The sequence below is a fragment of the Pinus tabuliformis genome, chromosome 2_2 (genome assembly GCF_031772625.1).
Source record: "Pinus tabuliformis cultivar Carrire ecotype Pingquan chromosome 2_2, CPIR1, whole genome shotgun sequence".
In the NCBI taxonomy this organism is placed as follows: Eukaryota; Viridiplantae; Streptophyta; class Pinopsida; order Pinales; family Pinaceae; genus Pinus; species Pinus tabuliformis.
The window spans coordinates 56,392,081-56,403,165 of record NC_142300.1 but is presented as its reverse complement, the minus strand read 5'-3'; the positions used below and the strand labels follow the sequence as shown (position 1 = coordinate 56,403,165).

At 37.4% G+C, this 11,085-nt stretch overlaps 1 pseudogene across 1 annotated transcript; it reads right to left on the bottom strand.

Annotated features, from left to right (window-relative positions):
- Positions 1-4,425: 4,425 nt before the first annotated feature.
- On the bottom strand, positions 4,426-9,762 carry LOC149191460 (uncharacterized; annotated as a pseudogene). Its single transcript, XR_016254277.1, has 6 exons — positions 9,456-9,762; positions 9,208-9,362; positions 5,745-6,213; positions 5,518-5,605; positions 4,590-5,075; positions 4,426-4,481 (listed from the first exon to the last, which is right to left on the bottom strand). The product of XR_016254277.1 is annotated as an uncharacterized LOC149191460 (transcript).
- Between the last annotated feature and the right edge of the window lie 1,323 nt (positions 9,763-11,085).

Sequence of the window (11,085 nt, the reverse complement as noted above, 5' to 3'; positions counted from 1 at the left end):
AAATTTGTCCAACAAAACTTTGAATCTTTTGTTAGTAAAGAAAATAATGCAGAATCATTGCTACTAAAATATTTGATGAATCTCCAATAATATCCAGTAAGACCTAGAAAACTTATAACATGTATTTGTTTTTAAGGAATGCAACCTTTTTTATGATGGTGATTTTGTTAGGATCCACCTAGATTCCATTTTTAGAGAGAAAGTGCCCTAAAATAATACCTTAATTCATAAAAAATAGGCATTTCTCATGGATTAGGGAGAGGTTCATTTCTTTGCACCATTACAAAACTTTGCATAGGTTGGAGAGAGCCTCTTGGAAATCATCCCATTAGAGTGTAAAATTTTCCACATATATTTCCACTGAATCATGCACAAGGTCTGAGAAAATAATCAACATATCCCTATGGAAGGTAGCAAGAGCATTGCATAGACCAAATAGGAGAACCTTGTAAGCAAAGGTTCCCCATGGACATCTGAAGTTGGTATTATCTTGATCCTCAAGGTTGATCCGGATTTGATTGTATCCTCCGAATCCATCCAAAAATGGGAAGAAATTTTTCCTTGCAAGGACATCCAAGACTTGGTCAATAAAGGGAAAGGGAAAGTGGTCCTTTCTGGTGACTTTTTTGAGTTCTCTATAATCAACAAATATTCTCCATTTGTCGTTATTTTTAGGTAAAATGACTAAGGGAGGCACCCATTCACTATTCGAGATTGTATAGATGAATCTTGCATCCAATAAGTTTTGCAATTTGTCCTTAATAATGTATTTTAATGTAGGATTCATTCGCCTTCGTGGCTAGAGAACAAGTTTATGGCCTTATTTGATGTATATATGATGAGTGCATACAAAAGGATGGACCCCCTTCATTTCTTTATAGTCCCATGCAAATGCATCAACATGTTGTCTCAAAATAGTGAGAAGATTGTCCTCATGTTTAACTGAAAGAAAGGGGCTATTTTTCAAGGTTTTAGAAGGGCTGATTTCTATAGTTTTCACATTATTCTTCTTAGAATCAAAAGTTATCATATCTTCCCATGATGTGTCTTGAGAACAACCAATTTACTTTGTAGATTTATCTTTCAAGCCATCAACATTCATGGAAACAAGGTATTTATTTTGCAAAAAATTGTCAATTGGATTATCTTCATGTAATTGTTTGTTGTTAATGACGAGTTTTAATGTAAATATGGTATAAGGTGATGATAGATAAATGTATTCTTCTTATTCTTCTTCTTTTACCCAAATAGGAAAATCATGCTCAATGAGGTGTTGAGTAGGTGGATATAATACAAGTTTTTTTTTAGATTTCCCATTAGCGATAGTCATATTTCTAGCCCTACACTGATGTAGGCATTAACAATGGCAAACCAAGGCCTTCCTAAGGTAAGAGGGTATCTGTTAAACTTGGTATTAGGATGAAGGACAAGGGAATCTATGGGATACTCCCAAGAATCAATGTTGACCATAACATCCTCAATAACACCTTCAAGTGCTACTATGGATCTATCAATATGTTGTAGCACTATGGTGGTCTTCCTTAGGGACTCTTGGAGAATGAATTTAAGCATAGTATCCTTAGTCATGAAATTTATTGTAGCTCCCAAGTTAATGAGTGTTAGGAACTGAAATATCATTGATGTGGATATCTACTACCGGGTTCCCAGGATCTAATTACTTGGGGACGATGGTCTCCCAAGCATAAGATCAACTAGCTACTCTATGACATTGATAGTAGGGGCATCTCTTTTCCTCCTTGGAATTCTAAAGCATTCCTCTTTGATGAAATTATTATATATGGGAACATCCTTGATGGCTTAAAGGAGAGGAATCTTGACACATATTTTTCAGTTCTCCTAGAAGTTTAGCTTATTTTGGGGTGTGTTATTTATGAGTAGTCAAACTTTCAGGATAGGGAGGGTTAGTGACTCGATTTGCAGGATATTCCTTCTCTTCCTCTAGATATCCTGTAGGAGAAGGTGGGTAAGCATCCAAAAGACCTTCCCAGACCTAAGGTTGATCTCGTGAATTTCTACAACATAAGTTGGATAGGAGTACTTATGGTTGGGGAGGAGGAGGAATCAGTGTAGGTTGTTGGGTTTCCAGAGGCTTCCATCTAGAATATGGATTACCCCATTGAGGAGATTGATGTAGATATAGCTAAAATGGAGGAATGACATTTTGGGGTGGATAAGGCCATGGTGTGGGCATAAACCAGGGTGGAGTGTTAGGAAGTGTTGGCTCCTGAATTGTTCTCACAACTAAGAGCAATTTGATAACACATTCATTGAGGATATGAATCCTCCCACTTTAGGTTAAAATGGATGGTCTTCCTTCACCTCAGGGGGTATTCTTTGTGTTTAATGTCAAACTAAATAAGTTTTCTTTAATAACAAATAAAATAAGGCCATATTAATGATAAAATAATATTTTTTTTTTAAATTGAGGTTTAAGAAAATAAAGGTGGTAGGGCTTATAATATCTGAAACCTATTAAAATAAAAATATTATTTATGACTAACAATAAGATTTAAAATATGTATCACAATCCACACGTAACATTAGGGTTAGTAATAAAATTAAAATTAAAACAATGACAAAAGCAAAAAGCAAAATTAAAACATGATCACTTATTTGTATCTAATGAGAAGTGTGGTTAAAATCATATGATATCAGGTACCTATATTATTTTAACTTGCAACAAGTCAATTAGAATATTGACTTAATTATTTCTAAATAATATATATTGAAGAAATATTAAATCAATATTATATGTGAAAGATTAAAAATGTGATCAAGTCATATCATTCTTAATCAATCACATATGCCAATAAAAGAAAATACAATGAAAAACAACATAGTAAAATAAATAAAAAGTATAAAATAAAGAGAACCGGCATATATTGATATTCAAATTAAATGTGCAAGCAAAGCATAGATAACATGTATCAATATGATTTCAATTTGCAACATATCTTTCAAATCTAATTCAAACCCTTTAAATAACATGTATTTAAAAGCATTAAATCAACTTATGTATGCAAGATTCACTGTATGATCAAGTCAAATATCAATAATCTTGCATATTTTACCAGTAAATATAAACCCTATATAAACAAGAACACATATAGAGGAAAAAAATGAATTATAATAATATAAATAAATTCTCATAATCACAATGTAAAGAGCCACCACAACAAGTACGATATGGATTCAAAATAAATTTCCATCTCCCAAGCCTACCATCCTCTAATCTTTCCAAAAACTCCCCTCTCAAATGAGTAACGAGGATTTATATACAAAAATATCTAATAACTGAAGCATAACCGCTCACATAATTAAAACAAGTGCTGCATGCAGCCGGTAGTCCCTGCCGTCAAGCACAAATGAAGCCCTTTTCTGATTTGTGCTTCAGTCTTATCATTGTGATTTGGATGAAGAAAGGCCACTTCGCCTGAACCCCATGTCAAACCGGGTTTTATTTCTAATAGAGTGATTTGGTCCCCTGACATTTCATTAGAGACATGTTTAAATGATACCTAAGGGAAGGATGCTCCAAGACAATCATTGCCCACCTCAGAAGCATGCCTATATAGTATATGCATACCCAACCATATCTAATATCCACGCATGGTTGAAGGAATTGTGTGACTGAAAGTTCAATTCACTACACAGATTTCTCAGGGGGTCAATGAAATGATCCAGTTATTCCAAACTCTTCTCTTCAATAAATTGAAAGAAGCAAATAGCTTGCTACAAGTGAAATTTAGAAGCAGGCCTGGTGCTGGATATTGTCCTATGGAGTGAGGAATACATGCCATTACAGTGCAGAAAGTGGATTGAATTATGGGAAAAATGGATTTTCATAGGATTCTATTCCAAACTTACTGAAAAGGTTTGCTTCTGTATTCACACTTGCAGACTCATCAGACTTTTGCATAATCAGATAAGAGTCAAAATCGTAGCCAAGAAAAGAACTATTGAGTACATACAGAAAATGATATAGAGAAGGCAATGTTGTAAAAAACTCCTTTTAAAAACATGTCGAAACAATAGTGAACATTGCATTAAAAAAATCAAAGGAGCTGTCATATACATATAAACTTTACAATCAATATAGAAGTAAAATGGTCGAAAAACCTCTTGGATAATAAGTATACATGTCAACTGTCTAGATATTCAATTATACACTGAGAATAACAGAGATTTTGCATAACTGAGTGTAAAGAAATCGCTTCGAGACGCAATCCAATACTATCAATCGACTTGAAGCGTCATAGGTCCTGACATAAAACAACAATGAGATATCATGGAAATTTGCAAGTCTGAACAACCCTCGAATAAGTTATTAAACTCTAAATTGCTGGGACTACTGAAAACAGGTCAAAAGTAGCACCTGGAGGAAACAAGCACTTTGTATAAGCATGAGAAGCCCTCGAGAATATTAGAAAACTCGCCTAAGAACCAGTCAGGAAATTTACCTGCAGAAAAATATTCACCACACTGGTGGAATCAATTAGTTTGTTCTAGGCATGCAACTAAAAAAACATTTGCTAGAGTTAATTTTGTAAATGAAAAGCCCCGCTTACTTATGTCAGACCTCCCGTCACCGTGTTGGTCTGCATGTAGCAAAGGGTGTCAATGTACTGCAGTCACCCTCAACACAACCACCGAATACTTTAACTGAAAAGAAGGTAGTGTGTCCGCTCATGGAGAGGCAAAGACCATACCTGGAATTAACAACAGAACTTGATGCCTACCGGGTTATCGGATTCCGAACGTAGGTCCCCCGGGGTGGTTCAATTAGTCTCATCCCAGACCATCGACAAGGTATGGAGCTTTTCTTCTTAGCGATTGCCCTTTGCGACGAACAAAAAGCAGTAGCTTCTAATCCTCCTCACCTACGCGGAACATCCTAGGCTGCCATGGATGGAACCTCGGCTACCACATGATGGGCAGGAACAATCGGATCAGTCCCAGTATCAACGGTTTGCAAGGGAAGAATACATAATACCAGACATTCAGCTCCAAATATTTCCCGTTCCCTGTTTTTCCCTTCAAACTGTTTCTGTGACCTATAGACAAGCACAAGGCATTTTATTAGTGTTGTAGCATTTCACAATTGAGAGTGATTTTGTTCATATCTAGATATGATCCAAAGGTACATGCACTGTGGCTCTAACTTAATTACGGTACTCTCTTAAACAAACAGGCACTTCTAAACAGCAGTGGTTTCACTGCAAAATCCACATAATTTATGCCATTTTTGTGCATCATGGCAGATGTTGGACAGTTCGCCTTCCACACAGACACCCCAATAAGTAGCGTAAAACATAAGCCTAGCAAAGAGTATTATAAGATTTTTGCCGAGGCAAACAAAAACGGTATCAAATTAGAAAGATGCAACAAACATGACCAAACAAAGTATGGATAACGAAAAGATGTTAAGGCCTAGTTCTTTGGAAACAAACCTGAAGAATCAAAAATAAAAAGTACTAATCAACATAGCTTGCTTACCTTCGTAGGATGGATATCATCAAAAACATGAGCTTGCCCAGCATAGAATATTGTCAACTGGCGACTAGCTGATGTTACACATTTTGGGCTGAAAAAATGAAACAAGCAGTCAAGATGCAGCCACAGTTAAATATATTGTCAAGCTTAACTTCTGTAGAGAAAATCTCCAATGTTTACCATCCCCCTATATGCACATTAAGTTGTCTAAATTACCAGTATGCACTTACCTAGCTGGAATGCTGGATTCTTGAACACCATTCCCAGGCAAGAATTTTGAACTACCGGCAGAAAGACTTTGCCCACTTGTGTTTCTGGCAGATGGTGCACTTGGACCATTGTTCATGAGGTTTGCCAAACTGGAACCTTTAAGACCTGTTCAAGAACCTTCATCTGCTGGGGTCTGCGAAACGAGAGCAGGCACTACCGTATTTTCCCTGGACAAATTTGCAGAGGTCTTGTTCTGATAGCTTCCAAGATGAGTGAGACGTGAAGGACTATATACAGCTGATCCTGAATTCAATTCATAAAGGCAGAGCGTTCCCATTTCTTTGAAGCCATAAAATCAGCATTTGCACCCATTGATGGCCTCTTTGATGTTTGGCATGTGGCTGTTGGCCTTGGTGGCTGCATGCCCAGATGAACATCATCATCATGGTGCCTTCCTCTTCTGTCATCTTTGGACTCAAACCTTGACATCTAGCAGGGATTTTCAAATAACGAACAATAAGGGAAACATAAAGCAATCTAGAAGGAATTGCACAAGTCACAGAAAATAGAAAAAGGTGGATGGTGGTGGTATTTTCTTTTTCCTTCTTTTTTTCATCATATTATTCAAGTGAGTTAACTATTCTAACAAAACAGTGCAAGACTTACACTTGGGCCTTGTTCCTTTAAAACGGGGCGGATGACATAAAGAATGGAACCCTGTTAGTTAACCAATGCCGCATTTATAAAATAACCATGTTGCAGTATATTTATTCATAACAATACCAGTGTTGTGATTTAGTGGTTGAGATTTAGTGGGCTATTGGTCCATGTAAACAGCCCAGGTCCAAACATCAGCAGGTGTAGAGCCTTTGTGTTTAAATGTTAGGGGAGTTGTTAAATAAGTATAAGTATTAATATTGTGACTGCAATTTTTTTTGAAAAGCATCTTAGTCAAGAATGTGATGTACAATGTGTATACTTGAATAACCAAAAAAAATATGTTGTTAAATAAATAACAAAAATTAAAGAATCAGCCGCACAAAATATGTTGTTAAATAAATAATAAAAAATCAAGCACACAAAATAGGTTGTTAAAGCAACCAAGCAGAGAAAATTATAATGTAGGATGTAATTTAATTGTACACTTCAATAACCAAAAATAAAAATCAATCCACTGTATGAATAAAATTAAAATCCAATAAAAGTAATGCCACAAAAATGCTCACATCCATAGACTGAAGCTTAATGTTCAGATCAAACTGATTCAAAGTGTTTGCATTTTCCATGGTTTTAAAAAGCGTTCCACATACAGATCAAACTGATTCAAAGTGTTTGCATTTTCCATGGTTTTAAAAAGCATAAATTTTCATTGAAACGGGGTAGCTGCAATTTTAACTTAACTAATATTTGTAAATGGCAATGTGGATAGGTTAAAAAGAAAAATGGGTGCGCATTGTTCGGACAGATCGAGGTTGCCTCCGACCGAGCTCTTAAGTGGCTTATCGCCGTACGAAATGTTGAGCAGAGATTTCTGAACGTGCACGTACATAAAGAAATAAAGGAACAAAGATCTTCGTTGGTGGAAGTAACTTTCTAATTCAAATGATGAGGTTAAATATCAAACTTGAACTGCTGGTAAGTCTCACCTAATTGTGTAGAAATCGTTTTCAAAACCATTGACAATGGTGTGAGGACATCTGCCGTTGCTGATACAGCAATACACCTTGTAATTTACGTGATATATACATATATATGTATGGTTTAACAAATAAAATTGCACCATGTAATGTGATTTATGCACGACATCTGCCTCTGCTGATACAGCAATACACCATGTAATTTACGTGATATATATATATACATATGGTTTAACAAATAAAATTGCACCATTTAATGTAATTCATGCTTTAACAAATAAAATTGTTGACTGACTGTTTAAAAGAAAGAAAGAGTTCAAAAAATCCATCCATTAGAAACAAACAATGCAAACATATCCGTGGCCACTCATCTATATGGTCAAAAACTTAATGTTCAGCTCACCATTATTCAAACTCAAAACGACCATCCATCGTTCGTTCTATCGATCACAATAACCAAACAGAGACACAGAGTCTCATATGACGACGATGGGTCAGAAAACGTACCACTTATAATCGAAATACATATAACCGGAGAGCTAAAGATTGAACGGCATTGCATGATAGTGCCTGCTCATGCAATCGAAATACATAATGGGAGACGGCATCGACGCATATATAGTGCCTAGTAATACTGCCCTGCTGCAATCGAAATACATAATGGGAGACGGCATCGACGCATATATAGTGCCTAGTAATACTGACAAACAGAAACAGAACAGGAGGTACTGCAATTAGCAGGTAGACGGGGGAGGATTTAATTAGCTAGTGAAAGCTGGCACCCGTATGATGGGAACAGAACGAAGAGGATGAGCCATTTCGCAGGACAGCTTGAGAACCTCGGACAAATCAACTGGATGTTCAGCATGAGGTAGCCATTGAAAATGATGGAGCAGCTTAGCCACCCAGAGGTTAACAGTGGCAAGGCCCAGAGCCTTCCCCGGGCACACACGACGGCCAGCACCAAAAGGCGCAAGCCTCAGATCATTACCCCTTACATCCACTTCTTCCCCGCCTTCCGACATCACAAACCTCTCTGGACGGAACTTATGAGGTGATTCCCAAATGCTGGGGTCGTGAGTAATCGACCACATATTCACCATGGCAGTCGTGCCCGCCGGAAAACACATTCCATCGCCCATGTTCACATCTTCAGTGGAGAGACGTGCCCATGATAGGAGCGGTCCAGGCGGATGCATTCGCAGCGCCTCCTTTACCACAGCCTGCACGTAGGGCTGGCCTAAGTAACAGTTAATAGGATATGAAATTCCATGATAAATATATACCACTGTAATAATAACAATTGTGAACAGATTATAAAAGATAATAACCACAAGCCAATGAAAGCCATGAAGCATAACAACAAAAGGGTCTTTTGTACTATAATGCGGGAGATGCCATCGAATCAACCTGAAAATACCAAACGTAAAAGGTAATCTTAGTACTGGAGTGGTCTTTAGTACTAAACTAAAGTGAGGAGGATACCATAGAATCAACCTGGAAAACACCAAAGGCAAGGTAATCTTAGTAGTGTAGTGGCCTTTGGTACTAAAGTGAGAAAATACCATAGAATCAACCTGGAAACACCAAAGGTGATGTTAGTATTGGAGTGAAAGAAGATCAATTGCATCAACTTGGGGTCACAAAAGGTGATGTTAGTACTGCGCTACAGAGTTGCTACGGCATCAACAAAGGGGACTTACACCACAAAGACAGTTTCTAAAGGGGACTTACACCACAAAGACAGTTTCTAGATTGGCAAAGTTTCTATTACAGGTAAAATAAACAAAAGCTCTAACTCTGTTCCTAGCCATTAGTAGCGCTGAGAGATAAGGGTTTCCGCTACCTTAATTCCACGCGAACTCTATGAAGTGTCCTGCAAGGACTCTCTAAGGCTCGAAGTGGAAGTTTCCCTCTTCTTCCCTCCTGCTACCGCTCTGTTGCTGTCCAAAGCACCCATGCCGCCATGTATGCCTTCCCACTTTCCACACGACATCCTCTCTGCGAAATACACCATCATTTTACATTCTTTAATCAGATAAAAACAAGAAACCAAAAGAAAACCTCTCGCTAAGATGAGAAGTAAAGATTAACCTGATCCTGGATCTGAAGAACAAGGAGCAGCTGCTGCTACTGCTAAACCGAGATGCCCTGAGAGAAGCCTGCTGCCCGCTGAGGAGGATCCATGGTCGATTCCGTCTACGACGCCTGTGCTCCTGGAGGCCTCCTCATGTCTAGCTGTAGCAGTAGCACCCCATGATTCGCTGCTGAGGAAGCTCATGCCAAGAAAGTCATGGAACACGGGCTTCCCTTCACCCACCATGATGACATTACGCGGAACATCCTAGGCTGCCATGGATGGAACCTCGGCTACCACATGATGGACAGGAACAATCGGATCAGTCCTACTATCAACGGCTTGCAAGGGAAAGAATACATCATACCAGACATTCAGCTCCAAATATTTACCGTTCCCTGTTTTTCCCCTCAAACTGTTTACCGGAAAATTGATAGCCCGAGCGAGGGACATCTGGCACTTGCTGCATGCAAGGCGCTCATGCAGGGCATGTAGAACAACATGCACACCCACCCTGAACATAAAACTTAGGGTAAAATATTTTGTCCCCGCTGAAATAACATTGAGGCACGTGAAGCCTGCAATAAGACCTCCAATTCACAACTTTGGTTATAAATTTCTAACACAGATATTTGCAGAGATAAACTTTGGTTAAATTTTGATAGTGCACAAATTTTTTTGGTCAAAAGACAGATTAATGTATAGTCAACGATGGATCGATCGCTATTAGTCCCTGCCCCTACTATCAACGGCTTGCAAGGGAAAGAATACATCATACCAGACATTCAGCTCCAAATATTTACCGTTCCCTGTTTTTCCCTTCAAACTGTTTACTGGAAAATTGATAGCCCGAGCGAGGGACATCTGGCACTTGCTGCATGCAAGGCGCTCATGCAGGGCACGTAGAACAACATGCACACCCACCCTGAACATAAAACTTACGGTAAAATATTTTGTCCCTGCTGAAATAACATTGGGGCACGTGAAGCCTGCAATAAGACCTCCAATTCACAACTTTGGTTATAAATTTCTAACACAGATATTTGCAGAGATAAACTTTGGTTAAATTTTGATAGTGCACAAATTTTTTTGGTCAAAAGACAGATTAATGTATAGTCAATGATGGATCGATCGCTATTAGTCCCAGACAAGGACTAATAAGAATAAAAATTATTTCTGAAGATAGTTTCATAGCGGTTTCTTCTTTAGTATTAAATTTATGCATAATCCTTTCATTTAATGATTTCTGTTCAAATATTCAGCCTAACAAGATTTTGAAAAGTCCTTATTTATTTTTTCTTGGATTAAAAAAAAACATAAATTAGTTCTATTAAAAAAAATATATATATGATAAATAGATGCTCATCCCTTATTAATCTCTCCCCGATAAATTGCATGTACCTGCATATAAAATTGTTTTCTTTTCTACCTTTGATAACTTCTGGTAATTTTTTTTCCAGCCATATAAATCCTAAATAATGAATTTCATGCCATCCTAATTCATTTCCGAAAATTTTAAATGCTACACAAAATTTGAAATTTATTTTTTCCACTTAAAAGTTGAATTCATATTTTTCTAATAAACCCGCAACAAAATAAGTGATCAATTAAAACTCAATTGTGTAAAGCTAGTTTATATTTAACATG